Source organism: Microcaecilia unicolor, chromosome 1 (genome assembly GCF_901765095.1).
Source record: "Microcaecilia unicolor chromosome 1, aMicUni1.1, whole genome shotgun sequence".
In the NCBI taxonomy this organism is placed as follows: domain Eukaryota; kingdom Metazoa; phylum Chordata; class Amphibia; order Gymnophiona; family Siphonopidae; genus Microcaecilia; species Microcaecilia unicolor.
The window spans coordinates 573349270-573365800 of NC_044031.1; the positions used below are offsets into that span (position 1 = coordinate 573349270).

General features: G+C 41.7%; 1 protein-coding gene across 1 annotated transcript in view; it reads right to left on the reverse strand.

The window, feature by feature from the left end:
• Positions 1-16531, reverse strand: part of SAMD12 (sterile alpha motif domain containing 12) — a 670300-nt gene that overhangs the window by 505275 nt on the left and 148494 nt on the right. The gene's annotated exons all lie outside the window — the stretch shown is intronic.

Below are 16531 nucleotides of genomic sequence, written 5' to 3' on the forward strand. Positions count from 1 at the left end.
GCCAATGCGGTTTATAGACTAGCAACACTTATGCCTGTCAGAGGCACTATTAATTGACATTTGCACACACAAGTGCTAGGCACTGTTCTATAAAGCAGGGGCATAGCCAGACTTTGGCGGGAGGGGGGTCCAGAGCCCGAAGTGAGGGGGCACATTTTAGCCCCCCCTGGTGCCGCCAACCCCCCCCCCCCCGCCACCACCACCACCAACAACAACTTTGCCCTCCCCTGCCAACGACCCTCTCGACCCCCCCTCCCACCACCAACTCTCCCCCGCCGCCGCTGTCGCCTACCTTTGCTGGCGGGGGACCCCAACCCCTGCCAGCCAAGGTCCTCTTCTTCCGGTGCAAGGCTTCGTTCTGTTTCTGTGAGTCTGACGTCCTGCATGTTGTACGTGCAGGACGTCAGACTCATAGAAACAGAACAAAGCCTTGCAGATCAGCCAGTAACCCCAACCCCCACCAGCCGAGGTCCTCTTCTTTCGGCGCAAGGCTTCGTTCTGTTTCTGTGAGTCTGACGTCTTGCACGTTGTACATGCAGGACTTCAGACTCACAGAAACAGAACGAAGCCTTGCACCGGAAGAAGAGGACCTCGGCTGGCGGTGGTTGGGGTCCCCCGCCAGCTAAGGTAGGCGGCGGGGGAGGGTTGGTGGCGGGAGGCGGGGGTCGAGAGGGTCGTCGGCAGGGGGGTCCAGGGCCAAATCTACGGGGGCCTAGGCCCCCGTAGCCCCACATAGCTATGCCACTGCTATACAGTACCTGTGAGGGGCATAAATGTGAGTTAAGCATGGGCAGCCCATGGATATGTTGCAAGAAGCACATGCAACTTCTAAAATCCTATAAGATGCACACATTGAATGGTGCACTTAGGATGTTAATAAATAAATAAAGTTGTTGAATGCTGGCATATCGTTTTTTTTTTCATTATTCCAAGTCACCTGCACTGTGTTTTGTGCACTTAGGTGCACCAACTTACATCAGCCATTGGGTTGCCATAATTAGGTGTGCTACATCTTGCCTCATCAACGCAGCTTTGCACTAATATTCTATAATGACTTAGGTGTGCCTAAGTGCAATTATTGAATTGGCACTATGTGCACCCCATTGTGGCATCTGTATCTATACAATTGCTATACAATTGCCCCCATACAGGAGTAGACTGACCATTTGGGCAACCAGGCAGTGCCCGGGGCCCAGAGGCTCTCCCTCTGCTGCTGCCACCGCACACTACACTTACATATAAGTACATAACTATTGCCATACTGGGAAAGACCAAAGGTCCATCAAGCCCAGCATCCTGTTTCCAACAGTGGCCAATCCAGGTCACAAATACCTGGCAAGATCCCCAAAAAGTACAAAACATTTTATACTGTTTATCCCAGAAATAGTGGATTTTCCCCAAGTCCATTTAATAAGGGTCTATGGACTTTTCCTTTAGGAAGCCGTCCAAACCTTATTTTAACTCCGCTAAGCTAACCGTTTTTACTACATTCTCTGGCAACGAATTCCAGAGTTTAATTACACATTGAGTGAAGAAAACGTTTCTCCGATTCATTTTAAATTTACTACATTGTAGCTACACTCTTTCTTGCCCACTGCCACTATTCTGTGCGGTGCCGCCATATTTTAAAAAATGGCTGCCAAGACTCCTTGTGGCAGTCCTGCAAGACTGTTGAGACCTCGGCACCCATTTTTGAAAGCGGTGCTGAGCAGAATAGCGGTAGTGGGCAGGAAAGAGTGGGTTTCTTTCCTACATTCAAAGAAGCCAGTAGACCACCAGGACCCTTCAAGGTAGGACAGGGAAGAGCCCACTGAGGCTCGTGGGGCTGTAGTGTGTGTGTGTGTGTCTGCGTGTGAGGGGGGGTAGCAGCTGTGGCGGTAGGGAGGCTGTAATGTGTGGGAGGGGTGGGGGCAGCAGGCAGTGACTGGGAGGGGCAATGACCTTTACTGCCCGGATCCCTAGATCACTGTCAGTCCGCCCCTGTCCCCAAAGAGTGCAAATAAAAGAGGCCATATACAGTGGCATACCAAGGGGGGGGGGCGGTGGGAGCAGTCCGCCCCGGGTGCACGCCGCTGGGGGGGTGCCGCGCGCCTGTTGGCTCTGAGTCTGCTCGTTCCCTCCCTGCTGCTCCCTCGGCGTGGAACAGGTTACTTCCTGTTCCGTGGCAGAGGGAGCAACAGGGAACGAGCGGACTCGGAGCCAACAGGCGCGCGGCACCCCCCCCCCCAGCAGGTAAAAATGTACCTGGGGGGGGTCATGCTGCACCCGGGGGGGTGTAATTTTGCCAGGGGGGGCGCGCTGCACCCGGGGGGGGGGGGGGGGCGGGGCGCATCGGCGATCCGCCCCGGGTGTCAGTCAGCCTAGGAACGCCACTGGCCATATACATGGGTGCAGCATGGACAAGGGCTCACAGTTACGTAGATAACCTTGGCACTCAGTACATGCCACTGGGAAGCCAAAAATGAAGACACCCAGTTGTAGAATTGCCCCTGTGGGAAAGGACAGTATTCATTCTACACATGAAAATCAGAACAGAGACTGGTACAAACTGTAAACTCAGATGGAACTTTAGAAACAAAAGCTGCAGCTGGTAAAAAGAAACATTGTCTACTACTCAAAATAAACGTGCTATATAAAGAAATACAGTGAATGTCTAACTAAACAAACAAATCTCCTGTGTCTCATAACGCACATATAATAAGACGCAAGAACATATATATATTTCAGTTAAATAAGGTCATTTTCTGCATAGTTTCCCCAAGGGACCAATTTATCAAACTGAATGCAAAATTGTCTAGAGCAAGCTAATGCTGGTAAATTTAATTCCAGGGCATCATGGAAGAATATAAAAGAAAAACTAACAGCAACAAAAAAATATCCAGCAACACTTTTGTTTTGGAGAAGGGGGGCACCGCAGAGTGCTAACTGAGGGGGGGGGGGGCTGTCACAGAGCAGGGGCGCAAATCAACGCATAATCTCTGCGCTGGAAAACTCTAAACTTCAGCTAGGGAAGTTCCTTAGTGATTACTAACAACTATTATAGCAGCCAAAACAAGCCTAGTGTATTGATGCTGTAGCGGCTATGAAAGTAAATTGAATATTAGGCATTATTAACAACGGAGAACAAAACTGAGACTACTATGATGCCTTTGTATTGCTCTATAGTACAACTGTACCTAGAATATTATGTAGCGTTTTGGTCATTGCATCTCAAAAAAGATATACAGGGGCATTTTCAATGTGACTTCCAAATGGCAAAATAAACGTTTATCGGAAAACATTAAAAAAAAAAACTGAAGTCCATATTGGAAGAAAAAGCTAAATGTTTCCTGATATGTGAAAATACATTAAAAAAACATTTTGAAAGAAGACATACCAAAAATGTCCTCGTTGTTGAGAGATAAACATTTCTGCCAATCAAAAATAAACTATGCAAAACGTGCAATGGTGGTACTTTCCCCCCGTTGTCGAAAAAACATCCGCGGCAACGGCAGGATATTCCTTCATATGCAAAGCATGAATACATACCTCTGCATATGGAAGAATGTTCATCAGAGTACCCAGCTATGTCTTTGAGAAAGTTGCCAAATTTCTCTGTGGCGGAGACAGAGCTACTGGTCCTCCCATGCCAAATAATGAAACACCATCACCACCTGCCCCCATACAATGTTTCCATAAGTGCATGGGGATCCTTAAGGAGCAGCATGGAAAGGTGAGTGAGAAGCATTGACCCCTAGGATTACAACACCACTCATGTGCAGGCACCATACAAAGGCAGGGTCACATGAACTGAGGTAGCATTGTATGATAAGGAGGGCCTTGAATCAAACAGATTGAAAATTCTGCAGGAAAATAATACACATCTTGGAATCCCTAAGGATTGAAATTCCATGTGAAAAGGGGAAAAGGATAGCGATAGGAGTGTACTATCGCCCACCTGGCCAGGATGAACAGACAGATGTAGAAATGTTACCAGAAATTAGGGAGGATAACAAACTGGGGAACACAATAATAATTGACTGGATAAATGTAACATCAGGGCATGTTAGGGAGGTAACATTCATTGACAAAATCAAGGACTGCTTTATGGAGCAGCTGGTACAGGAGCGAACAAGAAGAGGAAAAATTCTAGACATAGTCCTTAGTGAAGCGTATGATCTCGTGTAGGAGGTAATGGCGAGGCCGCTTGATAACAGTGATCAGATTTGATATCCGCTCTGGAGTAAATACACACAGGAAATCCAATACGTTAGCATTTCACTTAAAAAAGGAGACTATTATAAAATGAGAAGAACGGTGAAAAAAAAAAACCGTAGAAGAGCAGCTGTGAAGGTCAAAAATTTACACCAGGCATGGATGCTGTTCAAAAATACCATCCTAGAAGCCCAGGAGGGGCATAATCGAAAGGGACGCCCAAGTTTTCCTGGGGATGTCCTCGCAGGACGACTCCAGCAAGAGGCGGGGAAACCCGTATTATCGAAACAAGATGTGTGTCAATCTTTCGTTTCGATAATACGGTCGAGGATGCCCAAATCAGCAAATTTAGGTCGACCTTTGAGATGGTCATCCCCAGGACTTGGTCATTTCTGATTTTCAGCGATAATGGAAAGCGAGGACGCCCATCTCAGAAACAACCAAATCCAAGCCATTTTGTCATGGGAGGAGCCAGCATTCGTAGTGCACTGGTCTCCCTGACATGCCAGGACACCAACCGGGCACCCTAGTGGGCACTGCAGTGGACTTCAGAAATTGCTCACAGGTACATAGCTCCCTTACCTTCAGCCAGACGCACTAACTGAACGGAAAAAGCCCTTCCCTTACCGATCCCTTAGGGATTCAGAAAGGAATGGGTATGCATGAAGGAAATTGCATGCAAATGAGCTGCTCGCTGTTAGCTCATTTGCACACAATTTCCTTCCTAAGGAGGGGAAGCCAGTGCAGAGCAGCCAAGCATTATGTGTGGCTGCTTTGTGCATGCCAAAGACGGCTTCATACATGCAGACAAGCTGCGTGTATAATAGCCATCTACAACCTTAAATAAATTGCCATCTACAGCCTTAGAAAAACACAAGTCCAGGTGAATATGTCCAAGTGCTCGTCAGGGACGTCTTTTTTTTTTTTTAGTGTATGGGTGAAGGACGTCCTTCGTTATGCCTCCGTCGGCTACAGCAGTTGAGGATGTCCAAAATGTAGATGTTTCTGTGAGAAGGATGTCTATGCCTTTGCTATGCCTCTGACATCCCCTTTATTTATTTGTATTTTGGATCACAAGTATCAGCAGTGGGATTTGAACTGGCCACCTTTGGATTGCAAGACCAGTGCTCTAACCACTAGGCCACTCCTCCACTCCACTCCCTTGAAATTTGGCCGTCCCTGTGTGTGTGTGGGGGGGGGGGAGGCAGTTCAGGACATCCAAAATGTTTGAAAGAAGGACGTCCATGCCTTCGCTATGCCTCTGCTGACACACACATACCTCCCCGCCCCCCCCCCCCCCCCAGGGACCTGCATACTGCTGCGATGGACCTGAGTATGACATTCCAGGTTGGCAAAAAAAGTTTTTAAAGTTGTTTTTTTCAGGGTGGGAGATGGTTAGTGACCACTGGAGGAGTCAGGGGAGGTCATCTGGTCAGTTCGGGCACTTTTTTGAGGCTTGGTCATAAGAAAAAATGGACCAAGTAAAGTCACCCAAGTGCTCCTCAGGGACGCCCTTCTTTTTTCCATTATCACTCGAATACGCCCATCTGTTAGGCATGTTCCAGTCCCGCCTTCGCTACGCCTCCGACATGCCCCTGGGAACTTTGATCATCCCCGCGATGGGAAGCAGTTGTGGACGCCCAAAATCGGCTTTTGATTATGCCGATTTGGGGCAACCCTGTGAGAAGGACGCCCATCTCCCGATTTGTGTCGAAAGATGGGCGCCCTTCTCTTTCGAAAATAAGCCTGCAGGCCAGTTATATTCCATGTATTAAAAAAGAAGGAAGGAAGGCGAAATGACAACCGACATGGTTAAAAAGTGAGGTGAAGGAAGCTATTAGAGCTGAAAGAAAATCCTTCAGAAAATGGAAGAAGGATCCGACTGAAAATAAGAAACAGCATAAGGAATGGCAAGTCAAATGCAAATCGCTGATAAGGAAGGCAAAGAGGGACTTTGATAAAAAGACTGCATAGGAGCCAAAAGAACATAGTAAAAACTTTTTTTATGTATATCAAACACAAGAAGTTAGCAAAAGAATCAGTTGGACTGCTAGATGACTGAGGGGTAAAAGAGGCACTCAGGGAAGACAAAGTCATAGTGCAGAGATTAAATGAATTCTTAGCTTTGGTCTTCACTGAGGAAGATTTGGGAGAGATACCGGTGACAGAAATGGTATTTAAAGATGACAAGTCAGAAAAACAGAATGAAATCTCTATATACAACTATCTTTCGCAAATCTATGAAGACATATTTCTTCAACAAGGCCTACAATGAGACCCTATAGCCTCACTAATCCACCTCTTCAACTCATTCAGTTATGAAAACCCACCTTCTATAACAACTCGGGCACTCGGCACTTGCTCCGCCTCTCCCCTCACTCACAAACACCACACCAAAAAGCATCTTAAAGAAGGTTGGATTTATTTTGGCCGCAGCCAGGAACGTTATACATTACAATTCAAAAACAACATTATAACATATTATAACATAATTATTGTTACAACCACATAACTACATATTATCATCAATTAACAATTTGCGGTACACTGCTTCGGGTCTCACAAATGCTTAGTTTGACCCACAGGTTGCCGTCCGAGCAGCCTGTGCATCTCCTGTGCCAATTACAAGCACCCGTAGACTCCTGGTGCATCCCACTTAAGGATGCCCATCCATAATATCAAAAAACAGCATTCTGGCTCCCCGGCCGCCTAAGCCAGGAGACACGCTGTCCACATTTTCCTGCTGCCACTATGCAGCCCTAACTGTTGCTTATGCTTACCACTTTCCAAGAGGTCTTTCTGACCCCGTTATCAGCATCTCAGTTAATACTGTCACTGCTATGTTGCTGTGTACCCCCTGGCATCATTGCGTAAACCTTTTCTCTCAACGCCTGCCTGCGACGATTAGTGCCATGCTGACTGGGTGGGCAGGTGGGTCAGTGCTGCTCTCTCCTTGCTGTCCCGATTCAAAAGAAAACTCCTCCTTTCCTTTCCTTTTCCCTTTCCTTTCTCCCCGCCCCTCCCCTCCCCTTCCTCGCATTAACCCTTTGCCTGCTTACCTCACCCTTCTATCTTTCCCTGTGCCCTCCCCCCCTTTCCCTTCCCCTCCCTGTCCTCGCAGGCCATCGGCCCGGTTGTGCCCAGCCTCCCCTTTAAGAGGTGTGGCTGGGTTCTTTACCCTAATAAATACCTTCCTTCTTCTTTCTTCCCTTAATTAATCTCTGCACAATACTAACTGTACCCGATATACTGGAATAACTATGCTAATAAAACTATGTAAGCCACATTGAGCCTGCAAATAGGTGGGAAAATGTGGGATACAAATGCAATAAAATAAATAAATAAATAAACAAACAAACCTGGAAGATGTAATGGGACAAATGGCCTGAGCTGGATTATATTCATCCCAGAGTACTGTTAGAATTGAAAAATGAAAGTGCAGAACTATTGTTAGTAATATGTAATTTATCTCTAAAATCAAGCATGGTAACGAAAGATTAGAGGGTGGCCAATGTAACACCAATTTTTAAAAAAGGCTCCAGAGGTGATTCAGGAAATTATAGACCGGCAAGCGTGACGTCGGTGCCGAGCAAAATAGTAGAGACTATTATAAAGAACAAAATTACAGAGCATATTCAAAAGCATGGATTAATGAGACAAAGCCAACATGGATTTAGTGAAGGGAAATCTTGCCTCACCAATCTACTACATTTCTTTGAAGGGGTGAACAAACATGTAGATAAAGGGGAGCCGGTTGATATTGTGTATCTGGATTTTCAAAAGGCATTTGACAAAGTACCTCATGAAAGACTCCAGAGGAAATTGGAGAGTCATGGGATAGGAGAAAGTGTTCTATTGTGGATTAAAAACTGGTTAAAAGATAGAAAACAGAGAGTAGGGTTAAAGTATTCTCAATGAAGAAGGGTAGCTAATGTGGTTCCCCAGGGGTCTGTGCTGGGACCGCTGCTTTTTAACATACTTATAAATGATCTAGAGATGGGAGTAACTAGTGAAGTATTTAAATTTGCTGATGACACAAAGTTATTCAAAGTCGTTAAATCACAAGATGATTGTGAAAAATTACAAGAGGACCTTACAAGACTGGGAGACTGGGCATCCAAATGGCAGATGACGTTCAATGTGGGCAAGTGCAAAGTGATGCATGTGGGAAAGAACCTGAACTATAGTTACATGCTGCAAGGTTCCACATTAGGAATCACCGACCAGGAAAGGCATCTAAGTGTCATTGTTGATGATATGTTGAAACCTTTTGCTGTGTGTGGTAGCAGATAAGAAAGCAAATAAAATGTTAGGTATTATTAAAAAAGGAATGGGAAAAATGAGGATGTTATAATACAATTAAGCTACTGAGTAGAAAATGTAAAACAAATCAGAGAAAATATATCTTCACTCAATGTTTAATTAAATTAATTTCCCAAACACCAAAAATCAAGGGGTGAACCCAAAAAGAACCAACAAAAATTATTAAAAGGTCTGTATGTTCAGTGCATTTGGTACTCTGAAAACACTTATAAGTAAATAAATATTGCCTCAAAGCTCCTGGGTAGCGCATTTAATTAGCAAATAAACCCATGAACGGAGTCCTGTGTATCATCATAGGCCAATAAACACCTGTAAAAAAATGGGAAGAAAAGCTCTCTAAAAAAGAGAAAGTTCTCTCCCCCCACACAAAAACAGGTCTAAAATCAAAATGACACCAAGATGCACAAAACATTAAATCCCAAAATATCAAAATATGAAAAAACGTGTACACCTCAGAAAAATAGCATTAATTTGAAAAATGAGTAGTCCACAGTTCAAAAGGCGTCTTCACTTAGATGAATCCTTCAATTGATGCTTGTAATCCAAAATACAATACCATATCAACTTACACCGCGACAACTGCTGTTTGTTTCGCAATTGCTGCTGTGTCAGGAGGAAGGGAACTGAGGTCTCTAAGTGACCATGATTTCAAAGAACGCTCCCAAAATCAGCATACTATCACGTCTTACTTTCAACTAACTTTATTATAAGAAATGCAGCTCATTCAATAGCGTTGTTTAAACACTTGGGCTCTACCATATTTCACTGAAATATTTTTTATTTATTTGTTACATTTGTATCCCACATTTTCCCACCTATTTGCAGGCTCAATGTGGCTTACATAGTACCGTAGTGGCGTTTGCCAGTTCCAGAATGAACAAATACAGGTATTATTGTAGTATAATAGGTTCATGTAAGGTAGGTATATTAGGGATCTTAGGAAGGAAGAGGGAAGTAGGGGTGTGTCCATTACGATTTTTGGTTTTGTTGTGCTGCAGGTACTCAGGCTTTTATTTTGGGTTGTTTTTAGTTCTTTCCGGAAATTTAGGTGGTCTTACGTTGCTTTTACTATTTTTGGCAGTGCGTTCCATAGTTGTGCGCTTAAATAGGAAAAGCTGGATGCATATGTTAATTTGTATTTGAGTCCTTTGCTGCTTGGGTAGTGAAGATTTAGGTAGGTTCGTGCTGATCTTGTTGCGTTTCTAGGTGAATGAAGTTTCTTCTACAACCATATCTCCACCATCACGTTGAACTGTGGACTACTCATTTTTCAGATAAGTGCACTTTGAATGGACTCCATCTGCACTGCCACGTGGGAACCGCCAGTGCAGCTTGATAAAAAAGGCCAAAAGTGCAGTACCCGGTAGCTTTGAGGCCATGTTTATTTATTTATACGTATTTTCATACTACCAAATGCACTGAATATACAGACCTTTGATAATTTTTGTTAATTAATTTCATTGCCAGATAATGTGGTAAAAGCAGTTAGTGTAGAGTGATTTAAAAAAGGTTTGGATACATTTCTAAAATAAAAGTCCATAAGCCCCCCCCCCCCCCCCCCCCCTCAGATAAGTAGCCTAAGATCCTTTTTTTTTTTTTTTTTTTTTTTTTACTTTTTAGGGATCTTCCCAGGTACTTATGACCTGGATTGGCCACTGTTGGAAACAGGATACTGGACTTGACGGACCTTTGGTCTGTCCCAGCAGGGCAATGCTTATGTTCTTATGTCCTGTAGGATAGGGGTATTTGGGAGCACTGTAGAAACAAGAAGTGTCCTGTGTTATTGGAAGGGACATAATGACCATGACAATCCTTCACACAAGATGACATAGGATGCATGCCACTCATTCGATTTTCCAGCCCTCAGCAGCTGAGACGACGTCCATCTAAATCATATGGAGGAAGAGAAATGAAGGGAAATTTACTGGAAAATAGAAAATAAAGAGCATCTGCAGGAAAATACTGGGGGCAAACTTTTCAGAGTCAGATGTGAGTAGCCTAAATCAGGGCTTTTGACAGCACAAAGCCGAATGCTCTTTGGCTGCTAGCCTTGTGGATATGTAAATCCTATAACAGAAGAGTCATTCCAGAAGCATCAGCTTCTCCACATAAAACAGAATGCTTCAACATGCCCTAGTTAGTAATAGAAGCAAAATTAAGGCATGAAAGTTGTTTTTCGATAATTGATAGAGCATGTGGAGATGCCAAAGTGTTTGGATGATTATCGATACAGTTTCAAGAAAGAACATGGCGTTGAGACTTTGTTGCTGTCTTTTCTAGACGTAATGAGGCAGGGGGGTGATAAAAGCCATACATTTTCACTGGATGTGTCATCGGTGTTTGACACAGTGGATATTGATTTTTGTTGTCAAAGCTTAAAGGAATAGGAATTGGAGGAGTTGTGTGGAACTGATTTGCCTCTTTTTTGAAGGGACATCAGATGCAGGTTATTAGTAAGAGGGATGTATCTGCAGTGCAGCCAGTTTCTAAGGGGGTGCAACAGGGTTTCATACTCTCTGCTTTATTGTTTAATATCTATATGGCTTCTTTAGGAAGTGTTTTTAAGGATTTGCAAGTTGAGTACAAGATTTATGCTGATGATGTACAATTCTTTTTCCCAGTGCAGGGAGGTTTGAGTGGATTGACTGAATGATTGAGTAACTGTATGATGGCTGTTAAAAGATGGATGCGCTCAAACAGGTTAGCTTTAAATTTTCATAAAACTGAATTGATGTTTGTTGGGAATGATGAGGATTTACTTCAGTGTCGGTTTGTGAGTTTGGGTGATTCTTTGTTTCCTGTGCAGGAGAGAATGTCTGTATTGGATCCTTTATTGATTTTTGCAATTCCTTGTACTTGGGTTTGTCAAAATCTAAGATACACGCATTGCAGCTGATATAGAATGCTTCTGCCTTAATATTGACGGGTATGTCTCAGTTTGAACATGTATCCCTGATTCTTCATTCTCTGCATTGGTTACCAGTCCACTCTCGAGTGCAGTGCAAGGTGGTACACATGATCCATCAAGCATCGTACTCTGATTGTGTTTCTCGGTACCTTAAAGAGGTGATTCAGGAGTATCAGCCAGTAAGATCTTTGTGGTCAGAGAATTTGAAGTTATTGGCAAATGTTAAAATGCAATCTGTAACATCTGCCAACACTCAGAATTCTGCTTTTGGATAGCAGGTTCACAAATTTGGAACAAACTACCAGGTTATTTGAGATTGTGCAGCAACAGGGTTCAATTTGGTAAATTACTGAAGACTTATTTATTCACACATGCTTTGCGTTGATGGTTCTGTTGAGTAAAGTATTGCTTTTTTGCTAGTGTTTGTTATTAACTCTTATTATGTATGTTGATTTAGGTGGAATAAAACATTGTAAATAAATAATAAATAAGCTTGATACAGGGGCCCTTTTACAAAGCGTTGGTAAGCCCAACACGGGCTTTACAGCACATTAAACTGGACCAACGTCATGACTGTTTACTATTGAGACATTTGCGGATATTGATTGGTTACAGTCTTGGAGTGCTTTTGCAACAACTGAAATAGTGAACAGTCACAAGATGTCTTTCAACAGTTTCAGCACACAGATAAGTTCTTTTCATTGGATTATGTATTTGATTCGGAGACAAACGGTGAACTAAATATGGACTCAAATCCTATGTGCGATGATAGATATTAGCGGCTGATAAAATGGCAATCACATTTGAGTAAGTCACACGTAAGTTTCTGAGCACATCACATTCACAATATTTTTTATTTTGAAATAATTAACGTCTGGTTTGAAGGTTAATATTGTTATATTTACCAGAAAAAAAGATTTATTTGAATACTCCTATTACAGACTTTCAAATATAGGAAACAGTGCATGAGCAATATATAAAACAATAATGCTATACTGCTATTACAAAACATCAAATCATAAAAAAATGATGATACTCTATATCAGAGTTCAAACCATCTGGCAATACAGAAACTAAATAGAAAATGCTTCTTTGTTTTTCCTATAAAAGCATCTCATCTATATTGCCACCTCTCCAGGATGTACGGATCACTTCAAAAACAAAAAACTTCAGATCACTAATAGTATTTTTCAAGGACTGCCAACGTTCTACCAGAAGAGCAGATGTAATGTTGCAACCGATGTGTGAAGGGAAGGAGTATTCTTGTAGGGCTGGATTACAAAATATATGCCAAGCTTTTCTCCACCAGACTAGAGAAATGTATTCATTTGCTCATCCATCGCGATCAAGCTGGCTTTCTTACAAACAGACATGGTGCTGACAATACATGCCTTTTCTGTCATCTTCTCCACTTTGACTGATCAAAGCCTCAACCTATCGTTTCTGTTTCTCTGGACAAAGAAAAGGTCTTCAACTGGGTGTAGTGGAAATATCTTTTTAATGTTTTATCTAATTTTGGTATCCCAGATGTTTCCTTGCAAATGTTACATTTATTGGGCTAGATTCTATATATGAAGCCTTTGAAATCTGTGTGGGAAAATATATGTCTAGGCATATTTTCTAAAGTACATCTACATTTTATAGAATAGGCGTAAATTTCTGCACAGTATATAGAATACACTGAGTGCCTCTCCATGCGACCAAATTTGGTCGCATCCATTTAGGCCATGTTTTATTTGGCATAAATCCCAATGCCTAAATTAGGCGCAGAGTGGGAGTATTCTATAATAATGCACACAGATTTTAGAAACACCTTTGACCCCACCAATCCATGCCTATAACCATGCTCCCTTTCAATTTTGCGACTTGGAATTTATGTGCACCACGTTACAGAATACACTTAGCGAGTTGTGTGCATAAATCTTAATTAATGCCAATTAGTGCTGATAATTGATTGTTAACATCCAATTGACAGTGCTGATTAGCTAGTTAACCAATTAAGTTACGCTCATTGTTATAGAATATGCTTCAATTTCAATGCGGAAATTAAGGTGAAATATAGAGAATTTTGGGGATTGTATATTTCTCCTTCTGCTAGAAGAGTGGCCAATGGGGATCTCTCCCAATTATTCCAATTCAGCAGAGGGACCCGTCAAGGCTGTTCCATCTCGCCTCATTTATTCAATTTAGCCCTTGAGTCCCTTCTGGCTGCTATTCGTCAGCACAAGGATATATGTGGCATATCCACTGGTGACCAAATATTCAAACTTTTGGCTTATGAGGATGATATTCTTTTGTATTTATCTATGGTGGAGTCAACTTCCCTGATATGCTACTCTACCACAAAGCAATTATCCTCCAAAGGGTCTGGAATGGATCTCCTCTTTGGATTTTCTCTGTTTCCCACGCTGGGTTAATTTTGAATCCTTCTTATTTAAACCCCTACCATTGAACAAAATTATCGGTATGCATCTGGCTAGAACTTTTTTTGATAATCCCATTGTGAAGACCACGTTTATAATACTTAAACATTTGGATGCCAAACTTAAAATACCTTGGTCTAAATCTTATTTTTGCTCAATTTGGAACAATCCCTCAATACTAATTGACAAGAAACCAGTATCTTGGTCTAACTGGCAATCCTTTAACATATGGGATTTAAGTGCATTTATCAACCCCTAGTCTCATACTTGGAAAACGTTTGCTGAAATGCAATCTGCATATCAAATCAGTGACCCTTTATTTTTCCAATGGCTCCAACTAAGATCAGCCTTAAGGAAATGTGATCTTCCACTTGCAGAATTGTCCCCACGTGCTTGACTTATGCAATATCAGTTCCAAAGTACATAACACTGACCACATAGCCTCACATTTTTACAATTTTTTAAGTCTCGCATACCACCTAATCATTTTGGCATACCGCTGTAGCTGATGGACAGACCACAGCGATTTACAAATAAAAACCAAAAGCATAAGAAAAGAAATACAATATACGATAGGAAAGAAAACATGCACACAGAAGAATTACATAAATTATAATAGCGTCCATATTTGGAATTGACATTTATATCTGCTGTCTCCCAGGTACCCGCACCCAACAAGGCTGCCTTACAGCCATGCCTTTAAGAGAGCTTTAAAATTCTTTAAATTACATTCATTACGTATAGTCAATGGCAACCTCCTTGATGTATTTGATGTACCTCTTGATTTGTCCAAAGTTTACACGTCATTCTGACAGTCAACTTTGTCTGTGCTGCCTCTCATGTGCTGCTGTTTTGTATTTTCTTGTTCTCTGTTTTGTACACATGTTCTTTGCGGTTTGTAATTCATTTTTTAAAAATCCAATAAAAAATACTTAGACTTTAAAAAAATATCAAAACAACACACAATAAAAATCCTAGAAGTGACTAGATGACCAAGCTTGAATGTGATGAAATATATAAATAGACAGAGCTGAAACCAATTGGTGTTCAATTCTTGTATGCTGACCATTTCAAAATTTCACTTGGAATGCATTGAAGTAGTGAATTTTTCTACAAATCGGTGAAATTTATTCAAATTTCAATGTCATGGATTTAGAGGTTTAACATTTGATAACATTTGGTTTGTTTCCCTGAGGGCAAGTCATTAACAGGGCAATTTTGAAACTAATCACAGGGCTTGCCATTCCCCAGGTACCTTTGTGCTTATGGGACTGAAAACTAACAGAAACCTCCACAGCGGCAACAGACAGCTAGTAGAATGTAGACTTGCTAAATTACATGAAAGATCTTGTGAAAAAATGTTTCAGAATTTCCTTAAATAAATATATATGGGTCAATTCTATAAAGTGGCACTTAAATTAAGGTATCAGACAAGATCTTGCCTAGGGCCAGGTCTATAAAGGTGTTATGGTACAGAATGGCAGCGCAAAGCCACTTCATTGAACTGAAACTTACGTATGACAGCTTATGCCAGGTCAACATCAGGCATAGGTTGCCATGCCTAAGTTTGCCTTGCAATGTGCACATCTGATAGCATTCTATGAGCTGTGTGTATTGCTAGACAGAATACCCCTAGCACGCCCATGCTTCTCCAATGAGTACATCCCCTTGCTAAGGGGTCCTTTTACTGAGCTGCAGTATCAAGTGGCTTTAGCACACCCTTATGTGTGTGTTTTTTTTTCACGTGTGCTAAGGCCATTTTTACAGCAGAAGTAAAATGGCCAATTTTCCATCTTTTGCATTAATGGACATGTGCTAAAGTGACCATTACAAAATTACCACATTAGCATTTACAAACACCTATTTTGTAGGAGGTAAGGGTCCATGTGGTAATCCTACGCTAATCAGTTAGCATGCGGTAATGTAGCTGTGCCGATTGGAACAGAAATATCCATTCTCTGCACCAGTCACGCCCCCTCCATGCAAAAATAAAAATTATTTTTTTGCTTGCAGTTAGTAGTTAGTATATGCCAATTTCAAACTTACATACGGATACTTGAGTATGTCCCATATTAAGCCACAGTAAGCATGTTCTAGCACTGACCAGAGCTTAATAAAAACACCCCAAAGTGATTTAGGCACACCTGTTATAGAATAAAGCCTTTTATTTATGCATGTATGTACTCCTAGTCGATAAAGTTATGTTCACAATTTGGGCTAAATTCTATATACAGTGACAAAAAAAGTGGTATTCTATAAGCTGTGCTTAAAGTTAGTGTGACCTCACCTTCAAGGATAAAAGTATATCCTACTGTACCCAGATGTTTACCTCAGATATACTCCATCAAAATGGAGGTAAAGGTCCAAATACTGTCATTAGCCTCGCCTTCCCTATTTCTAAAATAGGAGGGGAATACATCTAAAATAAGTAACTCAGTCAGGCAGATGTTTTACCTTTAAAGTTAAATAAATTTATTTAAAACTATTAATTTAACATATAATTTCTACTATGTTTGACAATGTATTTCTTTCCTTCATAGGCTACCAAACCATAACAGTTCTGAACACAATAGGAACCTATCAGATAAGTATCAATTTTGAGATCAGCAAGATTCTATATCTAAACATACATTTAATATCAATAAGTTATTTTAAAATTCCTCTAGTTTATAAGAATTGATTC